This window comes from Amia ocellicauda, chromosome 11 (genome assembly GCF_036373705.1).
Source record: "Amia ocellicauda isolate fAmiCal2 chromosome 11, fAmiCal2.hap1, whole genome shotgun sequence".
Taxonomy (NCBI): Eukaryota; Metazoa; Chordata; class Actinopteri; order Amiiformes; family Amiidae; genus Amia; species Amia ocellicauda.
The window spans coordinates 19811497-19828376 of NC_089860.1; the positions used below are offsets into that span (position 1 = coordinate 19811497).

General features: G+C 36.8%; 1 long non-coding RNA gene across 1 annotated transcript in view; it reads left to right on the plus strand.

Moving 5' to 3' along the window:
* LOC136763098 (uncharacterized) overlaps positions 1 to 15704 on the plus strand; it is a 97445-nt gene extending 81741 nt beyond the window's left edge. The window contains exon 3 of the long non-coding RNA XR_010820957.1: positions 15618 to 15704. This is a non-coding gene — a long non-coding RNA (uncharacterized LOC136763098). The remainder of the gene's footprint in view (positions 1 to 15617) is intronic.
* The last annotated feature ends 1176 nt before the right edge of the window (positions 15705 to 16880 follow it).

Below are 16880 nucleotides of genomic sequence, written 5' to 3' on the forward strand. Positions count from 1 at the left end.
TTCTGCTATATTTTTTCTGGTATATGATATATCCACTTTGGTATACGATTTTTTTTTCCTGCTATGTAAAATATCCACTTTGGTATATGATATATCCATTTTGATATATGATTTTTAATTTTTCTACTCTATGATAAATCCACTTAGGTATATGATTTTTTTTTTGTTCTACTATATGATATATCCACTTTGGTATATGATATATCCATTCTGGTATATTAATTATTTTTTCTGGTATATGATATATCCACCTTGGTATATGATATATCCATTTTGGTAAATGATTTATTTTTTCTGTTAATTTTGAATTGAACGGCCCCTCATAATAAACAGGTGATTTGTTTGTTCGGAGAAGCGAGGCTAGCATGGGCTCGGCAATAGAGAATAGCATAAAATTAATTGTAATTGTAATGACAAAACAAACTCTAATATGTAAATAACATGTTTAGAAGATATGAGTAACACTTTTCAGCTTGATAAAAATATGATTTTGTTCAAATTAGTTCTGAAAAGGAAGAATAAATTGATCTACTGCACATACTTTGATTGGAATAGCTTTTATAGGCTTTTAGTTCAAAGGCCATAACGAGTCACTTAGCTTAGCTTGTTCAGTTGGCATATACAGCTCATTACATTTAATTACTCCATCTCTACTACCTAGTAATGGTGGATATATCTTATCAATGAAATTGATTTTTACTTTAGTGTAATGAATCAATGGACATTTGTAGAGATCTGTCAATGTAAAGTAACTTCCAAAAAACAGCTTCAAGAGACTCATAAGTCCATCTCATGTTAACCTTCTGTCAGCTCACTCAGATAAGAAACACAAATTTTGGGAATTACAGAAAACTATCATATACCAACACCAGCTGCAAGCTGGACTGTTATCTTACAAAAGTGTAAAGCTGACAGAAAACATGGTTATTTTGTGTGAAGATGTGTGTGTGTGGGGAGAGGGGTGGTGGTTTTATTGAAGATATTGTGCTCATGGAGTGGCAAGACGCTAAAAGCACTGTACTCTAATAAAAAAAACTAATTTGAATATGAGGCCATGAACCAAACAATATTTTAAGATTTGGGGGGTTTGCACTATAAGCTGGATTTAATAATCAAGGTTGACAGTTTAAGTTTTCTATACTTTCCCCTTGAATTCCCCTTTGCTAAACAAACATATTAGTTACATCAACATCATTATGTCCTGCAAAGAATCTCAACATCAGTTATGAAATTCTAGTAATCCTCTGATTGCTTTGGAAAGACACCCCTGAGGCTAAATGGAGGGAAACCCATTCAAGAAATGATTGTCTATTTTGTCTGTGAACTATAAATCCCAAACTTTCACTAATCCTTGATTTTTGTGTTTATCACTTACTTCGACCGCAGCAAAGCAGTTGGAAGCAGGAATGGGTTTTCGCAAGAATTGTTATTGCTTTCGAAATGGGCCGTTGGTTTCAGCATCTCGATTACAATATGAATCTCTCCCGCACTCCTCTTCGCACAAATGCATTCCAGGGTTCATCACTCATAAGCCACAAGTAACGTGTTCTAATGCGTTGTGATGTATGAATATGGATATGAGTAAGGACCACTGCTGAAATTTCTGCCTCATAATTCCAGCCCACTAGCAGCTTATTTCCACAGAAAACAGCATTAATATCACAGGAGAACTGACTCCAATGCACATCACACCACTGTACTCTAGTGGGATTCAAAAATACAGAAAGTCAGGCACCCTCTGCTCAGGTGATATTTTGGATTCTGTCTCTGAAATGATGGCCCCCTCGCTCCCGTATCAGGTCCTGTAGACAGATGCTTTATGATCTGTTACACTTCTCTCTTTTTGCTGTGATGTACATTTTCACACTGTTGCCATGCCAACGGGCCTTTCCTGAATTGTTGTGTTCCTCCACTAAGATTGCGTGCTTCCTCGCAGTCTGACCGCCTTTAAAGCATTGATCCGTGTGCTGTCATATCCTTATGTGTGCTTTGTTCTGCTCAAGGGTTTGGTGAAATTGATGAAGGGTTTTCCTTGTATTTGCTTTTGCCACAACACACACATGCATATTCTGCAGAAATTAATGGAGAAAGAGATGCTCCAGTTAAAGAGCATAGTCCTCAAGTGTGGCAAGATGTTTATAAATAATAATAAATAAAGACCTGGAAAGCTGTTGTTTTCAATTTGAGAATATGCACCTACAGTACATACAGTACAGTAACAAGGAATAATGTATTGTATGCTATCATATATATATATATATATATATATATATATATATATATATATATATATATATAACATAAATAGCATAACATGTTTTTAAAGTCCTCATTTATAAAGGGTTAACCTAGTAATACAGCCCTAGTGTGGAGGCTGAGAATATCAGGAAGGCATAAAGCACTGTGCCCTCTTTGTAGAAGATGAGAAGGAATGCCACTGCAGTAGGGAAAGCCTGTTCAATTATATTCTCCAGCAAAACTGGTTGCCCTGGGAGATGGCAAGACAACTCTGTAGAATTGGTCCGCAGGAAATATGTAATGTGCCTTGGATCCAACTTATTCTCTGCAGCCAAGCTTCTGTTAAAAATACCGGGGAAGTGCAGTTTATATGGCCAGTAGCATATCTTGGGATGACAATCATATGATATTTAATTCTCTGTGATCTTTTGTCCTGTACCATAATGTATACATTCACAGTGAGCAACAAACTCCTGGGACATACTGGGTTTTTTATGTTTAAAAAAATATATAAATATACAAAATAAAATATATAGGTAGGCTGGGATTTTAGCTTGAATGTAGTCACATAGCAAACCATCCTGCATGCAAATCTGGGCACCTGTAGCATGTCTGTCAGCCCAAAATTCAGTCATCTGCTGTCAAAGCAAGCTATCCTGTGGAAACTCCAGAGACGAGACTTGATGGACTTTTTGGTCAAAGCTGCCAGCCCTCTTTGGGGACTTTTTGCAGCTGCTGCTGAAGTTAAATAAATCAGTATGCACACAACTCCAAATGTCAAGTCACACAATCAAAATCATTTGCATGCACGGCAGACATGTTTTTGTTGTCGCTGCTGTAGTGGATTCTGTAATGTGAAGATACACTTTGCAATATTTGTATTTGATTAGATATTTTCCTTTTGTTTCGAGTCAGTCAGTTTGAACTTTGCAAGATTGTATTTATCCTATAAGAAGGCCTTGGTGATGGCTGAATACTAATATGTTGATACTCCCTCCAGTTGCCCACTGTGCTTTCAAATTAAAATGGATTTTTGACACACCAGAAATAGGAACAATTGCAGCTGTCTCACAGACCAAGACAAGTGGATCACTCTCCTGGGTGCTCTTCTCAGGAGTGGGGATTTTGGTGACAATCCACTTTCGACAAAGGCAAAAGATTTAATCACTAAGAGTAAACCGTTAAATTAAATGAGGCAAAAACTCAACATGTTTTTAAGCGATTAGTACAGGGTACACAGTGTGCTAAACTAGATACGCAGCCAGAGAGGCACAGAGAGCGGAGGGTGAGGTGTTTATTGATGCGAGGAACACTCTACTTCTCTGCTCCATGCACCAGTAGTTACAGCTGTAAGATGTCAAGTGAACCTAGCTTAAAGGAGGAAAAAAGTTTTGTGCACCCAAGTGTTTCTACAGTCTCTGAAATATGCAGGAGCATAATTGTTGTTTTTATTTGTTATATATATATATATATATATATATATATATATATATATATATTGTTTGTTTCCTTTTTTCCTAGGGGGGGGTTGGGGAGGCATAGTTTTAAATTAATTACACAGAAAAGCATGTGATCATTAAAAAAAATTGTCAGACAAAGCTTCCAGGGACCTGTCTTCTAGGCAGCAAGCAGCCACTTCGGATATTTAGTCAAAACAAAAACGATTCTGCAATGATACTGATGAAAACATGTTTGTTTGCTTTTGCGTGTTTTTACAGCAGCAGCCTGTATTGATCCACTGCTGGATGAAGGCCTCCCCAAAATGTTTCCACTTGTTTCAATGTTGTTCATTGTCTTCCAGGTTATGACAGCAAAGCATGTCTTTTTCTTCTCTTGAGAGTTCTAGAGCTTCTTTTGTCCATCTTGGTCTGTTCTTTGTGCAATGTGCCCGGCCCACTGTCATTTTCACTCTTTCAGTGATGTCCCACACTTGTATATGTTCTCTGATGCATTTATGTATTCTCTTCTTCATTCCAACATACATCTTTCCTTACGTCTCGGTGTTGTCTGCAGTTTCTGTATCATTTTTCTGTTTAGTGACCAGGTTTCAGAGCCATAAGTGGGCACTAGTCGTATGCATTGATTCAATTATTTTAATTCAGGCAAATGGGTACATTTTCTTTCAACAGCTTGCTATTCCTTCCAAATGCACTCCATCCCATTTTCACTCTCCTTTTCATTTCTCCCGTAATATGTCCATCTGCACTGATTTGTTGTCCAAGGTAGACATATTTTTTTACTTCTTTAATAATCTTTTAATTTACTTCAATTTTTATAGTTTTACCAAAGATGTTGAACCTGACTTTTCTTATTCAAGTTTATTTTAAGATCAGTTTTCCTACTTGCATTCAAGCAACATTCCCTCAATGTTGAGAGAACGTTTAATAGTCCTCCCCAGTAATGTTTGCCTGGCTCCATAGGCATAGTGGACGCATGCCTCCCAATTCTGAAACCAGTGCAATCAAGAGTTTTTGAATTCAAAGCTGCAGATCTTCAGGTATTTATGTCATCAGGACATTGTTTGTTGAAGTTTTTATATATATAATTACAGCTACTTTTTAGAATGAAGGTTTAGCTTTTAGTTGATGCTTTCTATAAATTTGTTTGAATTGTTTTCCAGTTATTCTGTCAATTCAACAATCAGATAGGTGCAGAATAATTGATGGGAATAAAATATAAGATGAATAATTTATTTCCCAGTCAGTTTCAATTTAGAGAAACATAAAATATAATGTTGTTACAATTGGCTTACCTTTGCTGGATTTGTTCTAATTCTCTGATGATTTTAAAAGACTGCCAACACTGGATGTATTTTTTGATAGCCCTTTCAATTTAAACTGCTTCCAAACCCAGTCAATCAGGGTCATATAAATCTCCCTGTCTCTCCAAGTTTTAATGTCCCTCGTAATTTTATAAGTGGTCTCACTCTAAACGATTCCATCATAGCATATTTCCATCTGCTGTATAGATTGATGTAAAATAATAAAATAAAAATCTAAGTAAACTGTACTTAGTAAATGGATATCTCCATTATATATATATATATATATATATATATATATATATATATATATATATATATATATATAAATATGTTCATTCTTTTCATTATTTTCTCTTTGATTTTTCCAAGATCCCCATATAGCTGGGCCTTGCCCCAGTATGATACTGTGTGTTGTGCCACACTAAATATAAAAGGATTCACCCAACATTATTGCTGGTGTTTCAGAATGACATGCAGCAATAAAGGGGTAAATCAAATGCAACAGATCCAAATCTTTGTATAACAAACATGCAGAACGTCCAAACAAAGTTGTAGTCCGCTTATGTTATGTACATATGGGGCAGTGTTTGATATTGTCTACCTTTAACTAATTAATCAGTGTTAATCTTGTTTTGGAAAGAAAGCCAAACACAGAACCTGGCAAATACAGCAGTGTTCTGTGTAATATCTGAAATGCAGAAATAAAACGTATTGCTCTATAATCACCAGATTAGTCTGGAAGAAGGGAGATCTGCTGCTGAGTTATATATGACTAAAAGCTTGTATTGCCCCCTAGTGCTCAAATGTGGCAGCAAACAAAGATGTTTTCTTCCTGTATAAATACACAAAATGGTATATAAAGTTATGTTTTTTTTTATTTAACAGTATACATTATATGTATAATTTTACAACATCAAAATTAAATGGAGCATAAAGACTTAAGCTTTTGCCCCTTTATCCAATAGTCGCTGCTGGGTCAGTTATTAACAGTCTGCGAACACAAGACAAAGTGTAAGGAACAAAGTGAAAATAAATAAAAAATAGCATTGTTATAAAATATAAAATTCAAAATTCAAAATGATGAATATTAAATTATGCTAAGTCATAATGAATGACTGGATATCAATAAGCATAATCTTTCTTTCTATTTTGTTGGTCTCATCTTGTTAAGCTGTCATTGATGCATTTTACAGCAACAGTTACTATTCTGTGTGTTTGGTAAAATCTTGCTTGTTTGAAGATGGAAATGTAAATACATCCTGAAGCCATTATTATGTGAAGAATCCCTTTTTCATACATTAACTAATTTCTTTCATTACTTATTTTCTGAATGCTGATTAATCAAAGACAAATTCTGAACAATTCCAGTAAAGGAATAACTATGGCATGTGGCTTTATTGTGACCTCCTTCACAAGGTTATTTCACTACATTTAAAGAATCCTCTCCATTGATCTGAAGCCACTCCCAAATTGTTCCACAATAATATACAGAAAATGGGCTCTTCACCAAAAGCATTTAATATAATAGTTATCTCTTCAATATTGAAGGTTGGGCTCTGACTTGACCTTTTCATTGGCACCCTGACCTCTGTTGCTATTGTTGTTTGCATTTTCAAAAGAAAGGTTAATAACAGAAGCCTTGAGTTAAAGTAAAGGTTACACATGCTTCCAATGCTCTGACCCCTAATCCCCAAAGGAAGGTGGTATCAAAGATGACATGCCCCAGCCTTGTTTCCTATGTAAGCAACCATGAGATACCAAATAATACCAAATTTGAATTAAAAGTGTGCAACAGTGTTTGAACACAATAGTGTGAGAGCTACCAGCTTCAATGACAGCAGAGGTTATTAAGAGTCTTGGGATTATCCAAGATCATGAACTGGCAGTTACATTATCATGACACATACTAAAAGTCTTAAAGTAATTCATAAAACAATTTTATGACAGTAAATGGCTTTTATGGACATTGAACAATGAAAGCTGGAGGGGCTATTCAGCTATTAACATAGACTTTTCAATGGGAAAAGTTGAATGTTGTCTTATTCTATTTCCACTTGTTCGATGTGTTTTAAATTGAAATGACAGTGTTGAAAGTGTTGGATACAATAGTTCCCAGCATACAAAACATCCCAAGTTGACTTCAACCCCCGATTTATTGTACTTTTTTAAGCTGTTAAACATGTTGATTGAATGAAAATAGCTTCTCTTTATTTCTATCTGTTAAATTAAGGTAGTGAAAGGGTTTGAAATACTATAAACATGCTCTTATCAGTCCACCTTGTTAACCACATACATAACTTCCTAAGTCAGTATCTGGCACTTGTTGATGACATCACTAAAGTTACCTGAACAACATGAACATTTTATTAATATATTCTCCTACAGATATGTTTAGATTTAGTTTATTTAGAGGATACCCTAGTGAAATATGTGACATAATGCTATATTTTAAATATAAAAATGGGACCAGCTATCAAATGGGGACGTTTTGTACACTGAGAACAATAGTATCCTACTTGTGGAATTAGAAAGAGTGTGAAAAACTCACCTCCGAGGATTATCCTAATATAGAGACATATTCAAGAGAATAGAAGAGGAAACTAAATCCTCCAAATGAATTTGAACCTCAGCTTTAGGTCCTTATATATCATATGTATCATATAGTTTCAAAACAGAGGTGATTATTCATCCCATCCAAATCTTGTTTGCTTGAGAAATGGTAAAATAAGAGATCATAAGTTGTTTAGGCTTAAATGTACATTGCATTTTAATTCCAGCACCACTGCACTCTCCTAAACCACCTGAATAAATCAAATATTAAATATTACCTCACTAATCCATGAAGACGTTCCAGATATATATGTTAATCTTGCTGTCATTTGAAACAGCTGCTCTATTTAAATATTTTATAAGCCTGCACGGTCTTGTCAGCTTTTTGGAATTTGAAATGAGATTATAAAATACACTGCCAACAGGCTGCAGATCAGTAATGTGAAAAAATGAACATGCCACAGACAACATTTCAAAATATTGATGGGGATGCTTCCTCAATTATTCCCCGCACAATTTCAGTACTTATGCATCCTGAATGTCTAAATATAAAATACAATAAATACGTTGGGCAAGGGACTCCACATCTTACTTCTGCAGAAGATGTTTGCAGTACAAGGTATTGCCTCCACAGTGTTGAATACATTGGACTTGGGTAGGCAATTCCAGTCCTTAAATTATACGTTTTATTGCTAGAAATCAGTTGATGTATTTACTGTGAAGAGTTTTACTAACTTTTTGTCATTCTAACTTCTCACACTTCCAGCTTACATGTAATAAAATTTTGAACTCATAGAGATTACACTCCTGTGTGATATAAATATAAAGTATGTCCTTTTCAAATACCCACCACAAACTTTGTATTGTTTTGTGCATTTCACAGTTCTCAACCAAGGCATGACATGTAGCTATTTCTGGAATTCACTGTACAGCACAGTGTATTACACTAAAACAATGTCTGCCAGTGTAACATTAATTTCTGTCTATTTGAAGACCACATGCAAAATAAAAATAGTTCCTTCGCCATTATTCTCCATGAGACTTTGCTAAAGAAAGCCACCTGCAGTGCAACTGAGTAGTAATAAGTTGAATAATGTTTTTAACACAGCTAGAGCCCCCCACAATATCAGTCAAATTTCTAAGCAAATTACATTTTCAAAGAAATCACAAGTCTGAATGCAAACAAAAATATGTTGTTTATAGATAATAATTTCTGGAAAATAAGTCAAGGAGAAGATCAGTTTTCAAACCTTTAATGCAAAGTATCCAGCATTGTAAACGCAAGTGTCTGTGTCCCCCTAAATCAGAACAAAAACTCAGTCTCCACTTTCACTGATATACAGCTATCATACAAGACATGATCCGCTTGATTCTGACATGCGACTTGGAAACGACATTGGTCTATCGTTTATTAAGCATGAATACATATAGCAACCAGATGTACAAACTGCTGTTTTTATGTATTTATGTAAGAAACTGAAAACAACACAACTCAAACCTCAAAAGTGTCAGAAGGTGCTGATGAATAATAATGTATTTTTTACCCAGGAGAGGGAGATATTTACACTTTTTCCCCTAGTCAGTCGCTTCCAGGTTTGCGCAAAGCTCAGCAGGGTAGATCGGCGGTGCAAGGATTCGATGCTAATTTATATGATGTGACAGAGTTCCAACTAGCATGTACACTTTTTCCTTGCCTGGCCCTGGTTGTGTTTGGTTCTGGTTACATCTGTGAGTCACGTCTTTGTCAGTATTTGTCAGTTCATCAGACTGCAGTCTCCTACACTTCGTGACTCATCCTGTCATGATATCCATTTCATCCTCCTGATGAGCTCAGTGTTGCTCTGTACCCCAGGGGCCAGTTGTCCTAACACGATCTGATCATGAATCCGGGCTCCGATCTTGATCTTGATCTCGATCTCAATTGTGTTGTACTGAACGGATCCGCACTCAATCTGAGCTCAAATGTGAGCTCAAACCCGATCCTGCTTTTGAGCTTTTGAGCACAATCAGAATTCGATCCGACTTTTTAAAATGGAGGAACTAGGCATACTTTATTTAGTTTGCCACGGTCAAACCCAGATACTGCGGGTATTTAAATATAGGCAAAACCCTTTTGAGGTTTTTGGTGAGGAAGGTGAACGAAAGTGGTATAGATTAACACGATGTGCCATATTAATCCTCACAGACATGATTTATCCTGTAGTGCAGTGGTCTCAAACTCAATTCCTGGAGGGCCGTGTGTATGCTGGTTTTCGTTTCAACCAAGTCCTCAATGACTTAATTGGTCTAATTGTTTAATTCGCCAGATACATTTAAACACCTATCCAGGCCCTGGAATATTTTATAAGCAACTGTACCTTGAATCAAATGTTCTTTTAGACCATCGACTGTAAAATACCTCACAGTGTTTTAAATATGTCAAATTGAAAAATTAATTGGATAAATTAAGTAATTAAGGACTCTGTTGGAATGAAAACCAGCATACACACGGCCCTCCAGGAATTGAGTTTGAGACCACTGCTGTAGTGGGACCAACAACAAGCACAGTCATGGGTAGTCATGCCTTACTTACCCACACTTTTGAAGCTCTATTTAGTTCAGCAAGTAGTAGGTAACATTATCGGTGCAGACAAATCCAGTTAAGCACAGATAAACAACAAAAATGTTACTTAGGATTCTGCAAAATATTTTACATGATTCTGTAGGATCCTGCTTAGGATCTTGTACAACATCCTATCACAGAATCCTACAGGATCTTAAACAGGATCCTGTCCAAGATTTCTACAAAGGATCCTTCTGCCAACATATTGTGACATTGAGCTGCTTATTCTTATTCTTATGTACAGAATTATACAGAAGTCTAGGTAGGTTTTAGAGTTTAAATTTAATAGGTGAAAATGTCAAGCATTCAAGTGTTTCAGTTTAATTTAGGAAAGATATTATAAGGAAATGTAACGTATGTTCCTGTCCAGTGGGCCCTTATTTAACCCAGTTCTGAGCTAATGCACAAATTGGGCATCTAAAAACTCCCCCATGGTGTCAAGCTGGTGTCGAGCAAATATCTATTCTCCACATGATTGATTGAATTACTGATCTTTTGGAGCTTCCCCACATTATAACCACGATAACTCAGGTCACTGGGATATACCTTTCCGAAAGTCTCCTGCCCCAGGACAGCAAGGCATTGGAAGTCACTGTGGCTGTCGTCCGGTTCACCTTGGCAGGCATCGGCTTCGATGTGCCAATCGTCGGCTTCGACATGGCAATTGTCTTGTCTTGGATGAAAAGATTGTGCCAAAATAAAAAAGGAAATAAAAGATAAAATCAATAAATAAATGAAATAAATACATAAAACATGCAATGCATAAATAAATAAATAAATAAATAAATGATAGATGTATTTCCTTTTTATTTATGTATTTATTTATGTATTTATTTCTGTTTGTCTTTAATTCTTTCCAATTTTCTTTATTTTTGTATTTATTAATTTTGGCACATATTATCCTCTGTAGTATGTAGCCTATAGCCAATTTAGTAGTATATGACAATATGGTATAGTCCCGTGCCCGGGCAGGCTGTGTTCAGCACTGAGAGCTCAGCTCGGGACCGCAGCTATGGACAGCGGGGTGGTGTTGGAGCTGCCGGGTCAGTAGAAGGAGCTGTTTAGGAATTATTTCAAACCTTTAGTGCTCACACACACATACAGGGCAATTTAGTGTAGCCAAATAACCTAAGCAGCATGTGTTTGGGATGTGGGAGGACCTGCAGACACAGGGAGGACATACAAACTCCACACAGGTGGACACCCAAGACTGGTACTGGACCCAGGTCCCAATAGCTGTGAGGCATACATAAACTCAGCAAAAAAAGAAACGTTCTCTCACTTTCAACTGCTTTTATTTTCAGCAAACTTAAAGTGTAAATATTTGTATGAACATAAAAGGATTCAACAACTAAGACATAAACTGAACAAGTTTCACAGACATGTGACTAACAGAAATGGAATAATGTGTCCCTGAACAAAGGGGGGGTCAAAATCAAAAGTCACAGTCAGTATCTGGTGTGGCCACCAGCTGCATTAAGTCCTGCAGTGCATCTACTCCTCATGGACTGCTCCAGTTCTTGCTGTGAGATGTTACCCCACTCTTCCACCAAGGCACTTGCAAGTTCCCGGACATTTCTGGGGGGAATGGCCCTAGCCCTCACCCTCTGATCCAATAGGTCCCAGACGTGTTCAGTGGGATTGAGATCCGGGATCATCGCTGGCCATGGCAGAACACTGACATTCCTGTCTTGCAGGAAATCACGTACAGAATGAGCAGTATGGCTGGTGGCACTGCAGGAAGGGTACCACATGAGGGAGGAGGATGTCTTCCCTGTAACGCACAGCATTGAGATTGCCTGCAATGACAACAAGCTCAGTCCGATGATGCTGTGACACACCGCCCCATACCATGACGGACCCTCCACCTCCAAATCGATCCAGCTCCAGTGTACAGGCCTCGGTGTAATGCTCATTCCTTCGACGTTTTAACTGAGTCCGACCATCACCCCTGGTGAGACAAAACCGCGACTCGTCAGTGAAGAGCACTTTTTGCCGGTGATGTCTGGTAAGGACCTGCCTTACAACAGGCCTACAAGCCCTCAGTCCAGCCTCTCTCAGCCTATTGCGGACAGTCTGAGCACTGATGGAGGGATTGTGCGTTCCTGGTGTAACTCGGGCAGTTGTTGTTGCCATCCTGTACCTGTCCCACAGGTGTGATATTCGGATGTACCGATCCTGTCCAGGTGTTGTTACACGTGGTCTGCCACTGCTAGGATGATCAGCTGTCCTTCCTGTCTCCCTGTAGTGCTGTCTTAGGCGTCTCACAGTAAGGACATTGCAATTTATTGCCCTGGCCACATCTGCAGTCCTCATGCCTCCTTGCAGCATGCCTAAGGCACGTTCACGCAGATGAGCAGGGACCCTGGACATCTTTCTTATGGTGTTTTTCAGAGTCAGTAGAAAGGTCTCTTTAGTGTCCTACATTTTTATAACTGTGACCTTAATTGCCTACCTACCAGCCTGCCTACGTAAGCTGTTAGTGTCTTAACGACCATTCCACAGGTGCATGTTCAGTAATTGTTTATGGCTCATTGAACAAGCATGGAAAACATTGTTTAAACCCTTTACAATAAAGATCTGTAAAGTTATTTGGATTTTTACAAAATTATCTTTAAAATACTGTGTCCTGAAAAAGGGACGTTTCTTTTTTTGCTGAGTTTATGTATATATCCTCTCCCTCTGTCTCTCTCTCTCTCTCTCTCTCTCTCTCTCTCTCTCTCTCTATGGGAGAAGGAAGGACATGGAACAGGGAAGCTATAGATTGAAACAAATACAAAACATAGGACCACAGAGATCAAAACAATTTGGGGAGACTGCTCTTTACATGCCTCCTAGTGGTCAGGAGGCCATACATTTCTACAGTGCTGTAAGATGTACCACCATAATCCTGTCTCATTGTATTGCCAGATTTGTTGTTTCAGGTATCATTTATAAATGTGAAAATATTTAAGAAAGCTATTCATCCAACATGGAGATAAAATGCAAATTAATCTCATCCACTTCAGAAGGTGGGTATCGGTAAACAATCACATATTATAACCATGTGGTGAAATCCTAATTCTGTAATGCTCAACTGAGCCTGAATACATTTAACACTCATTTGCTTATTTCAGAGCTTCAAGTGCAATCAACTTTCCTAAAGCTAATTTTGAATCTGTTAAAACATAATTCAGGAGTCAAGAAAATATTGGCATCTGTAAAAGTAATAGGGAGAAAACGGCCTTGAATTTATAGTCATAAACATGCATCATCAGGATGAATTTAAAGTAGAAGGACATATGTTGATAAAAAAATAAATCTGTATTTTTGCATGTATTTATCTAATTTATTCTTGGCTTTGAAATTATATTGAATAGAATAGCCTTTACAAGATAAAAGCTCGGACAGTTAAGGTTCAGGTTTAAGGTCTGGACTAGATTCTAAGGTGGACTCAAGTTATGAGATTGTATAATTAAGGATTCAAGTAAATTGATTAATGGCAGTTATGTTCATATTCTGTGAACTTGACTAGGCTTGCATTTCATCTAGAAGACCTCAGACTTGTCAGATTGGCAATAGATTCAATTTTTGGTCTTGGCTATGGATGGGGTCCTGACTTGTTATAAGGGCTAATGTTAAGATATTCTTGTACACTTTAATACTTTATTTATTTCCTTATGAGGTAAGTATAACTGAAGCCATTGTATAAGTTCATATTTTCTATCAGTACTACACAAAAGTTTCACTAGATGTCGCCAAAACTCATACAGCTTCTTGCTGAATTGGACAACAAAGATAAACAAGTAATTCACAGACTGGAGAAAAAAAAAGATTTATAATAATGTGTAGGACTATAGGTCAAACCCACAAAGTTATCTGGTATTGCCTACTGAATGGAAATAACACAAATACAATCATAATCATTATGTTATCTGATACAGTTTGTATACTCTCTCTCATATTATATATATATATATATATATATATATATATATATATATATATATATATATATATATATATATATATAATGTATTGTGTTCATTGGAATCGCCTATAATTATATTTATTTATTTATTTATTTATTTTTACATATAGTTAAACTAAAGAGTGAATGCTTGCTTACTGGTATTACCTAAAAGGGACAGGAGAGGGAGCACCAAACTTTACATGATCTGTTCTCCCATTATAGATAAGAGGGTACATGCATGGTGAGTCATTACTTAATTGGAAATCTCTGATTAGTGCTTACAATATGCATATTGGTTGGAGGGTTATAAACTGTAACTGATGTATCATCTGAGGTTTTGTGTTTGAAAGTTCAAATCACTTTTTTTTCATGTATTTAGGGCTCTATATTATTATTATAGAAAATAAAAGTTGTTGAAATGTCATACAAAAATTTGTACAGAATCACAACAAACTTAAAACTCAGAAATACATCTCTAAACCCCACTACACTTCGGATTGCACTGCATGCAGCCTTCCTAGTGATTTGAATCAATACATTTTTTATTTGTCTGTTATCTAGTGCACATTTATTTTGATAGAGACACACTTTCATGGGAGAAGATCGTGCTGAGAAGCTTTTAGAAGTTATTCAGATGCCACTGCTCTATTAAAGCTTTCAACAGACAAAGAATAAGGAATATGTTTTCACAAAAACCATCTTAGTGACAATAACTTGGCAGATGTGATTCAAATATGCAGCTAGATATGTATGGAAAGTAATGACCAACCACAGCTTTTAGACTTTTTTTTCTGCTTGGCTAGTTAGCTAAACACAGCTAAAGGTCAAGAACAGCAATTCTTACTATATTGTGGGTATACTTTTCATATCCTTATCACCTTTTGAACATGCATATTTATTTGATGTGGCTTGTAAAAATACCTTTGATGGAAGACACATCTGTTTGGCAGCTCACACATGACTGAGTTGGTCTTGATTATCTGTGAGAAATACAGACTATATATAACTTAACAAACACCAGTTTCCTAGTACTACATTTATCATCTGATTGTTAATTATAGTGCAAAAGGAAGTACAAATGTGAACTAGTGGCACTAAGATCATTCAATTAAAGGTTTAGGTTTTTGACAAAAGCTCCAATTATAAAAATATGATTTGTGGTTCTATCATTGGAGATCATCTAAAAGCAGTTCACATGTTAAAAATAGTAATGAGGCACTAGCCCTTAAGATGGGTGAGAGCATTCCTCCAGGCAGCTGCTTTAGACATTATTGCGCTTGCCTATGTCTGTCTGATGACTGCAGTTGCCCATTTCCAGGAAGGATGGATAAGAGCTTTATTTATTTATTTATTTATTTATTCATGCAGGATTCAGGATGCAGTGACTCACAGGCTAGCATCAGCAGCTTTCCAAAAAAAGCCCCTCCTATTCTCTCAGGGCCATGAATATTAACCAGTCAAAAGGAGGGTGCAATCGATAACTCCCACTCTCTCTTAAACCCACGCCCTAGAAGAAGCAGCAGCACAGAAGGCACACAGGCTGACAGAGAGAGGAAAAGGAAGACAGTAAAGCAGCTCTTGGAAGAATCCACATAAAGGTAATTTTTTTCCCTGATGTGTGATTTCCAACCTACTGTCTGTAAACTATTGACTTTTGATTTTCCTGTCTCAATATGGCAGTCTTCCCTTATTTTATGTGTAGTGTTGCCTAGTCATGATGCTGCAGTTGGACAAAGGTTGTTTCTTTTTTTTATCAGATTTTGCCTCATTCTCTTACATTTTAACTGTTAAAATTGTGGATGCATTAAAAGTGATTGTTTTAAAATGCGATCTCACAGGTTCTGATTTTATTTTAGACAAGATGAGGGGAGGGGCAACGTCTGTCTGGTAAAGCATCAGTGAACAGTTTATTTTAGCAGCGTGCTTCAGCGCCAGATTACAGCAATGTCGGTGATGGGACTAAAGGGGGAAATGAATGGGGCTGCCTTAGGAGAACAAAGGCTGTGGGTTGCATTAGTGTAGGCATATCCCTCCCAGAGAAATTAAAGTAATTGATGGTGAAAAGCAAGCAAAGCGTTGCACTGAATGAGCTGAACACTTAAAAAACAAAAGTAGGCCTCCTGTGACTTGCATTTGAGACAGACAATGAAAGAGTTGGGCGTTCATTCTGTGTGTAGAGTCAATTCTGCATCAATTGTTGCATCAGTAATGGATTTTCTCAATTTATTTGAATATTCGCTTAACCAGCAAATGGTTTATTTATTCTTAATTATTATTATTAATCATCATGTTATTGATTAACAATTATAGAATTGAAGACAACATGCCTCCATTATACCGCCATTTCCCTAGTTGAATATTTGCATTGTAAATGGATTCCTGAAGAAAACAATCCTTTCGTCCCTGCTCTGAAGTGCGTATGTCAAAAAAAAGATGCCACCCTCCCCATCCTTCCTCCATTAAAATGTAGCTCAGCTAAAATATTTTTATTTGTGCTATGTCTTCTCTTGTTTGCACTACCTTTTTCATTCATTTTTCAAAGCAAAAATGTCTGACAAGCCTGATCTCCAAGAAATTGCCAGCTTCGATAAAACCAAACTGAAGAAAACAGAGACCAAGGAAAAGAATCCCCTGCCGACAAAAGAAAGTAAGTGGACTTGATTCTGAGAACTTGCAACAGAAAATTAAGAAGCTGGTCAGCATGGTGGCAACAGTGTACCATTAATCTCTTTCAATGTGAAATCTGTGCCCTGCAATAGCTTTTAAAGTCAAAT